Below are 15,346 nucleotides of genomic sequence, written 5' to 3'. Positions count from 1 at the left end.
CCTAAAGTAATGTTCCCCATCCTTGTCCCCATTTTGCAGTAATGTGTTCATCCTTGTCCCCATGTTATAATAATGTGTTCATCCTTGTCCCCATCCTATAGTAATGTGTTCATCCTTGTCCCCATCCTATAGTAATGTCCCCCATCTTATAGTAATGTTCCCCATCCTTGTCCCCTTGTAGCAATGTCCCCATCCTATAGTACTGTCCCTATTCTATAGTAATGTGCCCATCCTTTAGTAATGTGCCAACCTTGTCCCCACCCTATAGTAATGTCCCCAGCATTATCCCTATTCTATAGTAATGTTTCCCATCCTTGTCCCCTTGTAGTAATGTCCCTATCCTACAGTAATGTGCCCACCTTGTCCCCATCCTGTAGTAATGTCCCCATCCTATAGTACTGTGCCCATCCTAGTCCCCATCCTATAGTACTGTGCCCACCTTGTCCCATCCTATAGTAATGTCCCCAGCCTTGTCCCCATCCTATAGTCATGTGCCCATCCTAGTCCCTATCCTTTAGTAATGTGCCCATCCTAGTCCCTATCCTAATGTCCCCATACTATAGTAATAATGTCCCCATCCAATAGTATTGTGCCCATCCTTGTAATGTCCCCATCCTAAAGTATTGTCCCCAGCCTTATCCCCATCTCATAGTAATGTGCGCACTTTGTCCCCATCCTGTAGTAATGGGTCAGTAGCTCCACTCACCTTCCACAGACGCCGGAGTGAAGCTGAGGGGAGTGGTCTCCGGCCCCAGATCCACAGTGATTGGAGAGATCGGTCACAAGGCCGGTCTCTCCAATCAGAGCTGGGGGCGGGTGAAACACAAGTCACCCAGCTCTAGCCAATGATCAGGGCTACAGCTGCCCTGATCTTGGCTGGATTTAATGTTTCAGCGATTTTCAATGGCTGAAACATTAGTTGCTGTGATTGGCTGACGAACGCCACTCAGCCAATCACAGCCTCCGTAGGTCCGGGGAGGAGACACCACCCCTCCTGAGGTCCCCTCCTCCCTGAATCTAAGGTGTTTGCAGCCATTGCAACCACCGTGGCCGCGATTTCACCATGACGTACTGGGTATGTCATGGGTCCTTAAGTACCAGGGAGCCATAACGTACCCAGTACATCATAGGTCGCTAAGGGGTTAACGTCCAACACACACACACACACTCTTACACACTCTTACACACACACACACACCATTCTTCTCACCTGTCCCGCGCTCCCTCCGCTGCCTCATCTCTGCTTCGTGCGGCCCCCAGGCCCGTGCCCCTGGTCACTACCGCGGCAGCTGCAGTGTCACTGTCAGTGATTTATGTGAGATGATTGTATTGCCGGCGCGAGAGTGCAGCGCTGCAACACATTCATCTGACATAAAGTGCAGACAGTGGCTGCGGCCCCTGCACCTGCCACGATAGTGAACAGAGGCACGGGCCTGGGGGCCGCACGAACTACCCTGAGGGGCCGCATGTGGCCCGTGGGCCGCGTGTTTGAGACCCCTGCCCTGCAGTCTTATCCCGCTCAATTGGAGGATTATGCACAAACGTTGGGGCAGCTTCTTGAGAAAATTGGTGACTTGGAAAATCGAAGTCATCATAATCTTCGGCTCATTGGTATCCCTGAGTCGGTGAAGGACCTTCATCATCTTACTTCTTCATGGCTCCTTCGGGTACTTAAATTACCTGAACTTCCTGGTTCCATGGTGGTGGAGAGAGCTCACAGAGTGGGGCCTGAACGTTTCGGCTCAGCGTCTCGCCCATGTCCTGTCATCTTTAAACTGCTAAATTAGCAGGACAAAATGCAGTTGCTCCGGGCATTCCGTGCCTTATCCTCACTGCAGTATGAAGGTCATTCTCTTCTCCTGTTCCAGGACTTCTCCAATTCAGTGGCGACTAAGCGGCATACCTTTTCATCTGGCTGTAAGCTGCTACATTACAAGGATATCCGTTTTGCCCTCCTATATCCTTGTCATCTACGGGTAGTGCTCCATGAAAAACCAGTGTTCTTTGATGACCCCCATAAAGCCTTGGAAGTTATGGAGCGCTCCTTCCGGGCATCTTCTCCTGTTACTTGACTGTGGCTTATATTCATACATTTGTGTACCTTCTGGAGCTTGACTTCAGTTCAAGTATGGTCTCATTTCGATGGCACTATTTTATATCCTTAATTGGTTACTAGTTATGCATTTCTTTATTATTTTCCTGTAAAATATCATTTCATAGGGGGTACTACTGGTCGGGACATCATGTTTTGATATTCTACATCCATATTTATATACTGTCTTTTTGTTCTTTAGGGGATTGGGGGTGGGGGGTGGGTTCCTCTTCCTTGGGCACAATGCTTACTTGATTCTTTTCTTTGGTTTGGGTGGTGGGGTCTGCTCGCTGGGACAGGCCCTCACCCTTATGGTTTGGTTTAACCATTTCTGCTCCTTGGCCTCGATGCAGAATAGGTTAATATGGCTACTACCCATAACGTAGTTTCTCAGATTAATGTAGACTCCCTTAAATTATTATCCTGGAATGTTGCTGGCCTTAACTCTCCAGTGAAGCATAGGAAATTGATAGACCATATTACTCGCTTTCGCCCTCATATTGCATTTCTGAAGGAATCTCATTGGCTTTGTAGAGGAGATCCAGCAGTCCATAATATACATTATTTGTAATGTATTGAGGCTTCCTTTGTATGGAAAAAGTGTGCGGTTGCCATTTTATTTCATAAGGCCCTAGACTACTCAATACAGGAGGTGGTGAGAGATTGGGCGGGACGGTACATACTGGTAAGGGCTCTTATTGAACAGCGGGAATATTGCCTCATTAATGTTTATGCTCCTAATACTACTAATTCTTTTTCTTCTCCAAATTTCTGGAAGTGGTTCATGGTTGGCATTCCACTAACATACTGCTCGGTGGAGACTTGAATGTTCTTCATGACTCATTGTTTGATAGATATACACCTATGCCTGAATCTCATCCCTCCACTGGAGCGATTCCTAACCTGTTGGATAGACTCTACCTAGTTGATGCTTGGAGATGCAGCACCCCACGAAGAGACAGTACACCTTATACTCAAGAATGCATAATGTTCATACTCGTATTGATTATTGGCTAACTTCTGTCCCTCTTTATTCTCTGAAAGTAGTTGACATTCTCACTTCTGTCATCTCAGATCACTCACCAGTTCTGCTAACTTTGGAACTTCCTACTAGTAAAACCATATTTTTTGTTGCCGCTTTCCCTCTTATCTTTACACCTTTGATGATTTCAAGTGCTACCTATCCGGTTGGTGGGAGACCTTCATGGAGGACAACCTTGATAATCTGGATGATACAGTTAGGTCCAGAAATATTTGGACAGTGACACAATTTTCGCGAGTTGCGCTCTGCATGCCACCACATTGGATTTGAAATGAAACCTCTACAACAGAATTCAAGTGCAGATTGTAACGTTTAATTTGAAGGTTTGAACAAAAATATCTGATAGAAATTGTAGGAATTGTACACATTTCTTTACAAACACTCCACATTTTAGGAGGTCAAAAGTAATTGGACAAATAAACCAAACCCAAAAAAAAATTTTTAGTTTCAATATTTTGTTGCGAATCCTTTGGAGGCAATCACTGCCTTAAGTCTGGAACCCATGGACATCACCAAACGCTGGGTTTCCTCTTTCTTAATGCTTTTCCAGGCCTTTACAGCCGCAGCCTTCAGGTCTTGCGTGTTTGTGGGTCTTTCCGTCTTAAGTCTGGATTTGAGCAAGTGAAATGCATGCTCAATTGGGTTAAGATCTGGTGATTGACTTGGCCATTGCAGAATGTTCCACTTTTTTGCACTCATGAACTCCTGGGTAGCTTTGGCTGTATGCTTGGGGTCATTGTCCATCTGTACTATGAAGCGCCGTCCGATCAACTTTGCGTCATTTGGCTGAATCTGGGCTGAAAGTATATCCCGGTACACTTCAGAATTCATCCGGCTACTCTTGTCTGCTGTTATGTCATCAATAAACACAAGTGACCAAGTGCCATTGAAAGCCATGCATGCCCATGCCATCACGTTGCCTCCACCATGTTTTACAGAGGATGTGGTGTGCCTTGGATCATGTGCCGTTCCCTTTCTTCTCCAAACTTTTTTCTTCCCATCATTCTGGTACAGGTTGATCTTGGTCTCATCTGTCCATAGAATACTTTTCCAGAACTGAGCTGGCTTCAAGAGGTGTTTTTCAGCAAATTTAACTCTGGCCTGTCTATTTTTGGAATTGATGAATGGTTTGCATCTAGATGTGAACCCTTTGTATTTACTTTCATGGAGTCTTCTCTTTACTGTTGACTTAGAGACAGATACACCTACTTCACTGAGAGTGTTCTGGACTTCAGTTGATGTTGTGAACGGGTTCTTCTTCACCAAAGAAAGTATGCGGCGATCATCCACCACTGTTGTCATCCGTGGACGCCCAGGCCTTTTTGAGTTCCCAAGCTCACCAGTCAATTCCTTTTTTCTCAGAATGTACCCGACTGTTGATTTTGCTACTCCAAGCATGTCTGCTATCTCTCTGATGGATTTTTTCTTTTTTTTCAGCCTCAGGATGTTCTGCTTCACCTCAATTGAGAGTTCCTTAGACCGCATGTTGTCTGGTCACAGCAACAGCTTCCAAATGCAAAACCACACACCTGTAATCAACCCCAGACCTTTTAACTACTTCATTGATTACAGGTTAACGAGGGAGATGCCTTCAGAGTTAATTGCAACCCTTAGAGTCCCTTGTCCAATTACTTTTGGTCCCTTGAAAAAGAGGAGGCTATGCATTACAGAGCTATGATTGCTAAACCCTTTCTCCGATTTGGATGTGAAAACTCTCATATTGCAGCTGGGAGTGTGCACTTTCAGCCCATATTATATATATAATTGTATTTCTGAACATGTTTTTGTAAACAGCTAAAATAACAAAACTTGTGTCACTGTCCAAATAATTCTGGACCTAACTGTATTAACTTATTTTTGGTCACTGCCAAGACAGTGCACATTATCTCTTATATTTCCCAGAAGAAAAAGAAACTGTTGTCCTCCCTGCGGCCTCTCTTGGACCGGTTCACTCAATCATATAAGGACTTCAAAATATGTAACACTCCCGCTTCTAGAGAGGCTTACCTTACAGCTAAGCAGGATTTGAATACACTATTACACGAACAGGCACACAATCAACTGACCCATCAACGCAACCGCTAGGGTAATAGACCAGGTTGGCTTCTGGCTTTCTTAATGAAGCCAATTCGGATGGTTACTAAAGTCTAATATTAATACTAATATTAGGATATTACAATGCCCGATGACAAGGGGCTGGCTGGCAAATTTTGGCCTGGGGGGCAAGCACACAGCAGTGGCCCATGAGCAGCGACCCATCCTTATTGTATTTACGTCCGGCTGCTCTATATAAAGGGAGTAGAGGTAACAAGGCTTTAAAAAGATGAAGCCGAAGTAATGATGATATTGTGTGAAATTAGTTGCTGTTTCATGAAAAGCCTAGAGGGAAAGTCCAAGGCTTATTATTAGTGATGGGCGATTCCCCTGATGGTCGAGATCGGCAGCCTCACCCGATCGTTTTGTAAAGATCGAGATCAGGATTGAGATAACATGATCTTGCGTCCGATTACCGATCTTGGGCTTAAAGCCCGCTACACACGCTTCAATATATCTCACAATCCGTCGTTGGGGTCAAGTTGTAAGTGACGCACATCCGGCATCGTTTGTGAGGTATCTGCGTGTGACAGCTACATGCGATCAGGATTGAACGCAAAACCGTTGATCGCAAACACATCGTATCATTCTCTAGAATTGAGCGTTTTGTTGCACGAACCTAGTCAATTGTAACGTGTGACATCCCTCATACGATTTTGTTGTCTGATGCTATGTGCGCAGGTGTGCGCTCTGCACCGCAGCTTAAAAAAGGTCTGCTTCAGAGCGCAGCTGAAAAGCTGCGTTCTGAAGCGCCTCACAATGTCTGTCATGCACTAATCTCTGTCAGTCCGTCACTATCTCTGTCCCTCACTCTCTGTCCATGTCAGTCTATCCCCCTCTCTCATATACTCACCAATCCCCGATCCCCAGCGCTGCACGGCATTCACACTGCTCCGGCGGCTTTTACTGTTTTGAAAAAGCCGGCCGCCCATTAAACAATTTCGTATTCCCTGCTTTCCCCGCCCACCAGCGCCTATGATTGGTTACAGTGAGACACGCCCCCACTCTGAGGGACAGGTGTCACACTGCACCCAATCACAGCAGCCGGTGGGCGTGTCTATACTGTGTAGTGAAATAAATAATTAAATAATTAAAAAAAACGGCGTGCGGTTCCCCCCATTTTTAAAACCAGCCAGATAAAGCCATACGGCTGAAGGCTGGTATTCTCAGGATGGGGAGCTCCACGTTATGGGGAGCCCCCCACCCTAACAATATCAGCCAACAGCCGGCCAGAATTGCCGCATACATTATATGCGACAGTTCTGGGACTGTACCCGGCTCTTCCCGATTTGCCCTGGTGCGTTGGCAAATCGGGGTAATAAGGAGTTATTGGCAGCCCATAGCTGCCAATAAGTCCTAGATTAATCATGTCAGGCGTCTATGAGACACCCTCCATGATTAATCTGTAAGTTACAGTAAATAAACACAAACACCAGAAAAAATCCTTTATTAGAAATAAAAACACACACATATACCCTGGTTCACCACTTTAATCAGCCCCAAAAAGCCCTCCTTGTCCGGCGTAATCCAGGATGATCCAGCGTCGCTTCCACCGCAGCTGCATGGAGGTGACCGGAGCCGCAGCAGACACAGCCGCTCCGGTCACCTCCACACAGCAAATGAACACAGCCGCGCGATCAGCTGCTGTCACTGAGGTTACCCGCGGCCACCGCTGCATCCACCGGTGGCCGCGGGTAACCTCAGTGACAGCAGCTGATCGCGCGGCTGTGTTCATTTGCTGTGTGGAGGTGACCGGAGCGGCTGTGTCTGCTGCGGCTCCGGTCACCTCCATGCAGCTGCGGTGGAAGCGACGCTGCATCATCCTGGATTACGCCGGACAAGGAGGGCTTTTTGGGGCTGATTAAAGTGGTGAACCAGGGTATATGTGTGTGTTTTTATTTCTAATAAAGGATTTTTTCTGGTGTGTGTGTTTATTTACTGTAACTTACAGATTAATCATGGAGGGTGTCTCATAGACGCCTGACATGATTAATCTAGGACTTATTGGCAGCTATGGGCTGCCAATAACTCCTTATTACCCCGATTTGCCAACGCACCAGGGCAAATTGGGAAGAGCCGGGTACAGTCCCAGAACTGTCGCATATAATGTATGCGGCAATTCTGGGCGGCTGTTGGCTGATATTGTTAGGGTGGGGGGCTCCCCATAACGTGGAGCTCCCCATCCTGAGAATACCAGCCTTCAGCCGTATGGCTTTATCTGGCTGGTTTTAAAAATGGGGGGAACCGCACGCCGTTTTTTTAAATTATTTAATTATTTATTTCACTACACAGTATAGACACGCCCACCGGCTGCTGTGATTGGGTGCAGTGTGACACCTGTCACTCAGAGTGGGGGCGTGTCTCACTGTAACCAATCATAGGCGCTGGTGGGCGGGGAAAGCAGGGAATACGAAATTGTTTAATGGGCGGCCGGCTTTTTCAAAACAGTAAAAGCCGCCGGAGCAGTGTGAATGCCGTGCAGCGCCGGGGATCGGGGATTGGTGAGTATGAGAGAGGGCTGCTAACTTCAGTTACTCAGGAGTTTAGCGGTCACCGGTGAGTCTTCACAGGTGACCGCTAATCAGGGCGCGACACAGACAGAGCCGCAGCATGACAATGAAGTCGGGTGAGGTTCACCCGAGTTCATTCTGACAGTGCGGCTCTGTCTGTGTCTGCTGTCATCTGCCATTCACCGCTGCTACATGGCTGTCTGTGGCTGCTGTCAGCGGCCATGTAGCAGAGCTGAATGGCAGATGACATAGTAAAAACGCATCCCTACACATTACACACGCTTGGCAAGTCAATAAATAAAAAAAAAAAAAAAGGTGCTCAATGCATACGTCACAGAACACATGATCTAAAGGATCGCACACAAAATTGACCAATTTAACATAGACTACTAACGCTCGTGTGACAGCAAATGAACGACCAACGTGAAATCTCATAGATCCCGTATGCAACCTGGGCGTGTCACATCGCAAATGCGATTGTACAACTAATTGCAACGTGTAAAGTGGGCTTTACAGTTAAGGGATGAGTGGGGCTGTAAAATAAAGAATATAGTTAAAAATAAACATTGTCATTATACTTATTCCGTGTCCAATCATTGCTGTGCCTCCGGTAACCAGCATTGACTTACATGATTCCCAGGATGATTAGCCCCCAGGAATGTTCGCCCCCGGATGTTTCGCTCCCAGCGTTTCGCCCCCCTGCCCATTTCCCATATTTCACCCCCGTATGTTTCGCTCCCAGTGTTTCGCTCCCGGATGTTTTGCCCTTTCCCGCCCATTTCCCACATTTCACCCCCGTATGTTTTGCCCACAGATGTTTCGCTCCTGATGTTTTGCCCCCACCTGTTGACCACAGATCTTTTGCCCCCAGACCTTTTGCGCCCCACATTTCACCCCGACGGGCCCTTAACTGTGCAGCTCCTCATCGCCTGGCTACTTCAGGAATTCTATCAAGATAGTAGGTGAAGATGATTGTAGATGAAGGTGGGATTGTGAGAAACTCCACTGCCTCATTCACATGTGTGTCTGCACATATATCATAGGTACACATGAGGTTAAAAAAAAAAGTAATGAAAGGGTATTGCATACCCCTATAATGTAATTTCATGCACATTTTTGCATATTTGTTATGTACATGCAGACATGTGTGCACAAGGCCTCAAATATAAACATTTTATTACCTTTACCTGACCCAGTAGTGACCTGTATTTGTTTGCAACTTTTGTAACAATTTGCATGTCAGGTGTCCTGCAAGAGATGGGTTTTATTCCATCTGTACATCAGAATATAGCAGTGTCTAGGACACCAGCACAGAAAAGCAGGCACCTTCCACAACCTTTATCATTCAACTATGGATTCAGTTTTATCCAAACGTGGGAAGAAGTTGGTCTATGAAAATCAATCATATTTATCTATTTTCAAAACAAACGGCTGGCAACGTGCATGCTATTTAGGTGTGTAAAAAACGTTTGACTTGCAAGGGACGTGTGTGGACCACAACCATGCAGCACAAGCAGCAAGACCTGAAGCAATCCGAATTGTCAATCAAGCGGTCACTAGGGCAAGGAGAACGCAGGAGACCCCACAACAGATTCTTGCAGAAGTTATTTCAGGAGCTCATTGTAATGTTCTCACTCTTCTCCCAAAAAAAGACTCACTGAAGAGAACGATAAGATTATCAAGGCAACTGGGTAATATCTCAAGGTTGCCTCAAACCCTTGATCAGCTTGTTATCTCCCAGGAGTTCCAGGAGATCAATATTAATGGCATTCAGCAGCAGTTCCTTCTACATGACTCAGGTAGGCAACTTTTAACATTGTATAAAAGCAATTTCATTAAAGAAGCAGTATCACCCCCTATACGCCCCATAAACTGAGTCAATTGTCAGCAGGGATGGACTGGGACTAAAAAGCAGCCCTGGCACATAAACCCCTGCAGCCCACATACAAAGTTTCATGATCCTCATAATTAGGCCGTTCACACATACATATTATTTTTAAAATACATCTGTGCACTTTTTTTGCCGATCAATTCACTTCTATGGAGCCTCAAAAAATACGGATGGAGCAAAAACTGCTCTCCATAGTATGGAGTGGCACGGATGTGCTTGAAGGTTCTCACAATGCAACACTGCCTGCTGCCCAATAGCAGACAGTGTTTGTTAGAGCTACAGCGGGAGAGCGAGACGCCGGCCAATTACAGGCAATGTGTCATACACACCGCCCTTCACACTAGATTTTAATTCAGTTTTAGGTTTCTGTTATCAAATCAGAAAATCTGAAGCAAAATGGATTTTTTATTCATTGTGAGGACGTCAAACACCTTTGTTTCCGGTTCAACTCTGAAATGTGTATGAACGAACATTGAACGATCAACATCGAACAAATAATGATGTTGAAGGATGGTGTGTCGCCCTGGGCAAGCCAGGGGTCACAGGTCACAACACCACCACACCCCACACTCCAGGTAGGCACATCAATGCTAACCAGAAATCCTTGTTGCCTTCCTCCAGGAGTCTGTTGATGCACACCCGGGGGAGGGCCAGGCGGTTGGCTCCGCCCACCGAGGAGCTCACAACTCTGGAGGCGGGAGAAACCAGGCAGTTGAGCCCAGGGAGGGCAAGAGAAAGCAGAGAAGCCTAGACAGGGCAAAAGTAAACAACTAGGTGAAAGTGAAAAAGGAGAAAAACAAGTGAAGTGACAGAAGGAAGGAAAGCCTGAAGGGTCCAGCTTTGTGTAGGGCCAGATCAGCAAGGTCAGCGACGGCGGTGACTGTCTGGAGGGGGACCGTTTGGAAGTTCCTGGAAGGACCCCGTTGGCTGTGTGCCCGGTGGTCTGGAGCAGTGTTCCGAAGGACAGTCAGCACCAGGGCAGGGGCCTCTCGGACCCCGGCAAGGCTAGGAGTCGCCAAATTTGCCGAATCCGTCAGTGAAGGGGACGTAGATCCCCCAACAACCAAGTCCCGATTGAAGGCAACAGCCCAACCCGAAGCAGAGAGACACCGCCACCGCCACGGCACCAGTTTCTCAGGGCCAGCGCCTGCGGGCAAAGTGTAGAGCTCCTCCGGCCCAGATTGCAGTCGGGGAGCGGGTAACCGGAGGGAATCCACCGCTACCACCAGTCAAACATAGGTGCAAGGAAGAGGGACATCACCGTCACCTACCGGGAGTGCAGGTGCAGCCGTCTGTGGGACCGTCCTACCAGCCGTTTGGTTTACCGTACAAACTGTGTCCATGTCTCAGGCTGAGTGAGTACCACAGTGCCGCAAGGCACAGCGCTGCCCCCGCGTCCCTGCGCCCACCAGGCCCCGCACCTCCTTCTCCACCACCGGGCCCCGGGATCACCAACCCCTACCCACGGAGGGACAACACAACACCTGGCTGCTCCGCATCACCATCCCCGGGACCCCCGAATTGAGCAGCGGTGGTGAAATCACCACAACCGTGGGTGGCGTCACGAACTATAACAATCCCCCACACCCAACCACAAACCCCCTTTCACTCACGGGCGAGGAGTGTCGTTCGAGAAACCCCGGGATCCGGCCCACAGCTCGAGCCACCACTGAGCAGCTGCCGGACCCGAGCAGAAGGGGTGAGCGTAGTGTGCCGACACCCTCCTCCCCGCCCGCGACAACTTGGCGTCACGAACAGGATCTTACCGCTCTGCCGTCTGGTAGAGGTGCGCCCTGTTACCGCCGGAGGTATCCGGCAGAAAAATTTCAGAAGCCGCCATCTTTGGCGCGAAAAGTTCCCGCTCGAGCGTCTTCTCGAGTAGTAGAGGCGCGAAGGCCAAAACCCGGCCCCGAGAGAGGAGGGGCCGGAAAGAGCTAAGGGGGACGCGATGGCGGCTGGACGCATGTAGCTGCAGCTATAAAAGCAGGGACGCCAGGACTCTGCAGCCATACTGGGTTCCTGGAAAGCACGACTGCCGAGATGTCTGCCCCACCTAGTTCTGAAGAGACTACCGAGCCGGTGTCTGGAACAGCAGCATGGTTGAGGGCCCGGGCGGCGGGGATCTGCCGTCGCTACCAGAGTCAGATCGGCGGGCTGATGGAGCAGTGGGCCGCGGAGGTGGAGGCCCTAGTTGCTGTGGCGCGAGTGTATGGAGTGGAGGCCATGATGGAGGAGCTGGAGAATGACCCACGCCCCTGTGTCCCCGAGGGACCGGCCGCTGCGGCTGAGGGACCCGGTCTGCCCCTGGCTCCTGTGTTACCTCCGTCCTACTCGCTCGCGCGCTGCACCGCACCTGGCCCGTCGGATGTACACCCCTCTGTGACTGCGGCGGGGGCAGAAGAGAGCGACTCCGGGCCTGACACCGAGCCTGTGTCAGAAGAAGAGGAGGGGGTCGTTGCCCTGCCTGGCATGGAGGCCACTTATGTTCCCCGAACCGGAGGCAACGGGTATCGGGCGGCTCTTCCACGCCGTGCTTGCTACGCACTGGAGGGGCTGGTGCCCGTGTCCTTCCACCCCGAACCGGGTGAGGAGGACGAAGACACCCAGTAGGGCAGCGGAGCACCGTTGTCCAGTCCCCGTTGGGACCACCACTGAGTTTAAGTTTGTTTGTTTAAAAGTTTTGAAAAGAATGATAAGAAAAATGATGATACCGTGAAAGTCACCAGATTGTCTTTGTGATTTGCAACCGGCAGGAGCCGGCACCGTTGTCCCAGTAGGGACCGTTAAAGTTTTGCATGGGAACTATCCATGGACAAGCCCGTGAACTTGCAGGGCACCACAAACGTTAAGTGGCTTGTAAATATGTTGGTTACCGTTACCGTTTCCGCAATGCCGCCTCCGGAGAGGCAGGTTGGAGGGAGGGCCCTAAGCAGAGCAGGCTGGGGCCCAGCCACCAAAGGAACCGGTGGCTACCCTCTGGAGGGAAGGACAGATCCCGCTCGGGTAACTTGTGCTGGACTGTGGGTCAAGGGGTGCTGCCTGGGCTTTAGGGGCAGCATCAGGGCCAGGTTGCTTGGGTGGGAGAGAGCGGAAACCGTAGCCGTAAACCGTTGCAACGTTAAAAGTAAATGTGCCTCCCGTCTTGGGAACAGTTATTAAAAATGTTATTCATGTTTTGCTTAACCTTGTTACCCCCTTTTTCAGAAAAAAAATAAAACCGGTGTAGGACAGCAGCCCGCGGACGGTCTGCATTTTGCTAAGGGGGAATGTGTCACCCTGGGCAAGCCAGGGGTCACAGGTCACAACACCACCACACCCCACACTCCAGGTAGGCACATCAATGCTAACCAGAAATCCTTGTTGCCTTCCTCCAGGAGTCTGTTGATGCACACCCGGGGGTGGGCCAGGCGGTTGGCTCCGCCCACCGAGGAGCTCACAACTCTGGAGGCGGGAGAAACCAGGCAGTTGAGCCCAGGGAGGGCAAGAGAAAGCAGAGAAGCCTAGACAGGGCAAAAGTAAACAACTAGGTGAAAGTGAAAAAGGAGAAAAACAAGTGAAGTGACAGAAGGAAGGAAAGCCTGAAGGGTCCAGCTTTGTGTAGGGCCAGATCAGCAAGGTCAGCGACGGCGGTGACTGTCTGGAGGGGGACCGTTTGGAAGTTCCTGGAAGGACCCCGTTGGCTGTGTGCCCGGTGGTCTGGAGCAGTGTTCCGAAGGACAGTCAGCACCAGGGCAGGGGCCTCTCGGACCCCGGCAAGGCTAGGAGTCGCCAAATTTGCCGAATCCGTCAGTGAAGGGGACGTAGATCCCCCAACAACCAAGTCCCGATTGAAGGCAACAGCCCAACCCGAAGCAGAGAGACACCGCCACCGCCACGGCACCAGTTTCTCAGGGCCAGCGCCTGCGGGCAAAGTGTAGAGCTCCTCCGGCCCAGATTGCAGTCGGGGAGCGGGTAACCGGAGGGAATCCACCGCTACCACCAGTCAAACATAGGTGCAAGGAAGAGGGACATCACCATCACCTACCGGGAGTGCAGGTGCAGCCGTCTGTGGGACCGTCCTACCAGCCGTTTGGTTTACCGTACAAACTGTGTCCATGTCTCAGGCTGAGTGAGTACCACAGTGCCGCAAGGCACAGCGCTGCCCCCGCGTCCCTGCGCCCACCAGGCCCCGCACCTCCTTCTCCACCACCGGGCCCCGGGATCACCAACCCCTACCCACGGAGAGACAACACAACACCTGGCTGCTCCGCATCACCATCCCCGGGACCCCCGAATTGAGCAGCGGTGGTGAAATCACCACAACCGTGGGTGGCGTCACGAACTATAACAATCCCCCACACCCAACCACAAACCCCCTTTCACTCACGGGCGGGGAGTGTCGCTCGAGAAACCCCGGGATCCGGCCCACAGCTCGAGCCACCACTGAGCAGCTGCCGGACCCGAGCAGAAGGGGTGAGCGTAGTGTGCCGACACCCTCCTCCCCGCCCGCGACAACGGCACCAAAGCTTAAATTATTCAAATCATAGCAGGAAATACCACCACTGTGAGAAACAAAAAATATGCCGCAGTTTCTTCAAGGGTTAAACGCATTGTACAGGACTGTGACAATAGAAAGTTGGTAGATTATCTGAGAGGTATTGCCTACTGTTTTGAATTCTAGTATCCAGTCACATATTGTATGTTTAGAGAGCTGTGTTTTTAGCTGCAAAATTGTCTAAGTATTAAAACCTGTAACTTGATCAAATTTATCTAAGACTCAAAAGTCACTTTAATATACTTTTCACTTTATATAGGCTTTGATGTGTAATGGGGGTGAGTGGGGGGTGAAACATTGGGGGGTGAAATATGAGGGGCAAAATGTGGGGGCGAAAAGTCAGGGGCAAAAAAAAACATCTCTGAGAGCGAAAATTCCGGAGGTGAAATATTGAAGACAAAATGTTGAAAATGAAACATCTAGGGGAAAAATGTGTGTGTGTTTGGGGGGGGGGGTGTCTGCAACACATTCGAGAGCAAACTGTGGGGGCCAAAATGTGGTGGGCAAAACATCTGGGAGAGAAAAATCCGGATGGGAAATATTGGGGGGTGGAATGTGGGGGGTGTGAAATATGGAAGGCAAAATGCTGGGGCCGAAACATCCGAGGGCGAACATTCCCGGGGGGTGAATCATCCTGGGGGCGAAATATACAGGGCCGAAATGTACTTGGGGGCGAAAAGCTGGGGCGAAACTTCCTAGAACCATGCATAATAGTAGAGGAATATGATATATCGCTTTCTACAGTCTTTGCTGAGGTAAATGAGAAGCCTTTTGTGCTCCAAAATGCTTCTTTATTGTCCCAATGGGTTTTGGCTCCAGACTGGCATTCTTTCTCAAAGTACAAAAAAATAAGTATGCAAAATACTGTAAAAGTAGGGTTCAAAAAGCCTGACTAATGAAAAATGCCCATAAAGGGGAGGGGAGTGAAGACAGGAAATTGTTAGGAAGAGTGGATGTGGTGCAGATAAGTGCTCAGACATTGAAACCGAAGTTATGAACATCCTGGCGCACAGTTATTGTGCTAATGTTAGTGCCAGAGAAAGTTTGGAAATCTACAGTTATTGATTCAGCAAAGTATTAGCGAATTGAGTGTTGTATTATCCACCTCAACACTCAGGTCATAAATACCAGACTGCTAGAACACTGACACCCAGCATCCCCACAGATCGGCTGTTCTCGGTGT

General features: G+C 49.4%; 1 protein-coding gene across 1 annotated transcript in view; it reads left to right on the top strand.

Moving 5' to 3' along the window:
• Window positions 1–15,346, top strand: part of LOC142255825 (NXPE family member 1-like) — a gene marked incomplete at its 5' end in the record, with an annotated part of 47,196 nt that overhangs the window by 3,159 nt on the left and 28,691 nt on the right. The window lies entirely within an intron of this gene.

The sequence above is a fragment of the Anomaloglossus baeobatrachus genome, chromosome 11 (assembly GCF_048569485.1).
Source record: "Anomaloglossus baeobatrachus isolate aAnoBae1 chromosome 11, aAnoBae1.hap1, whole genome shotgun sequence".
Classification (NCBI taxonomy): domain Eukaryota; kingdom Metazoa; phylum Chordata; class Amphibia; order Anura; family Aromobatidae; genus Anomaloglossus; species Anomaloglossus baeobatrachus.
Note: the sequence above shows the minus strand (reverse complement) of the source record. Positions and strands in the feature narration are given on the sequence as shown.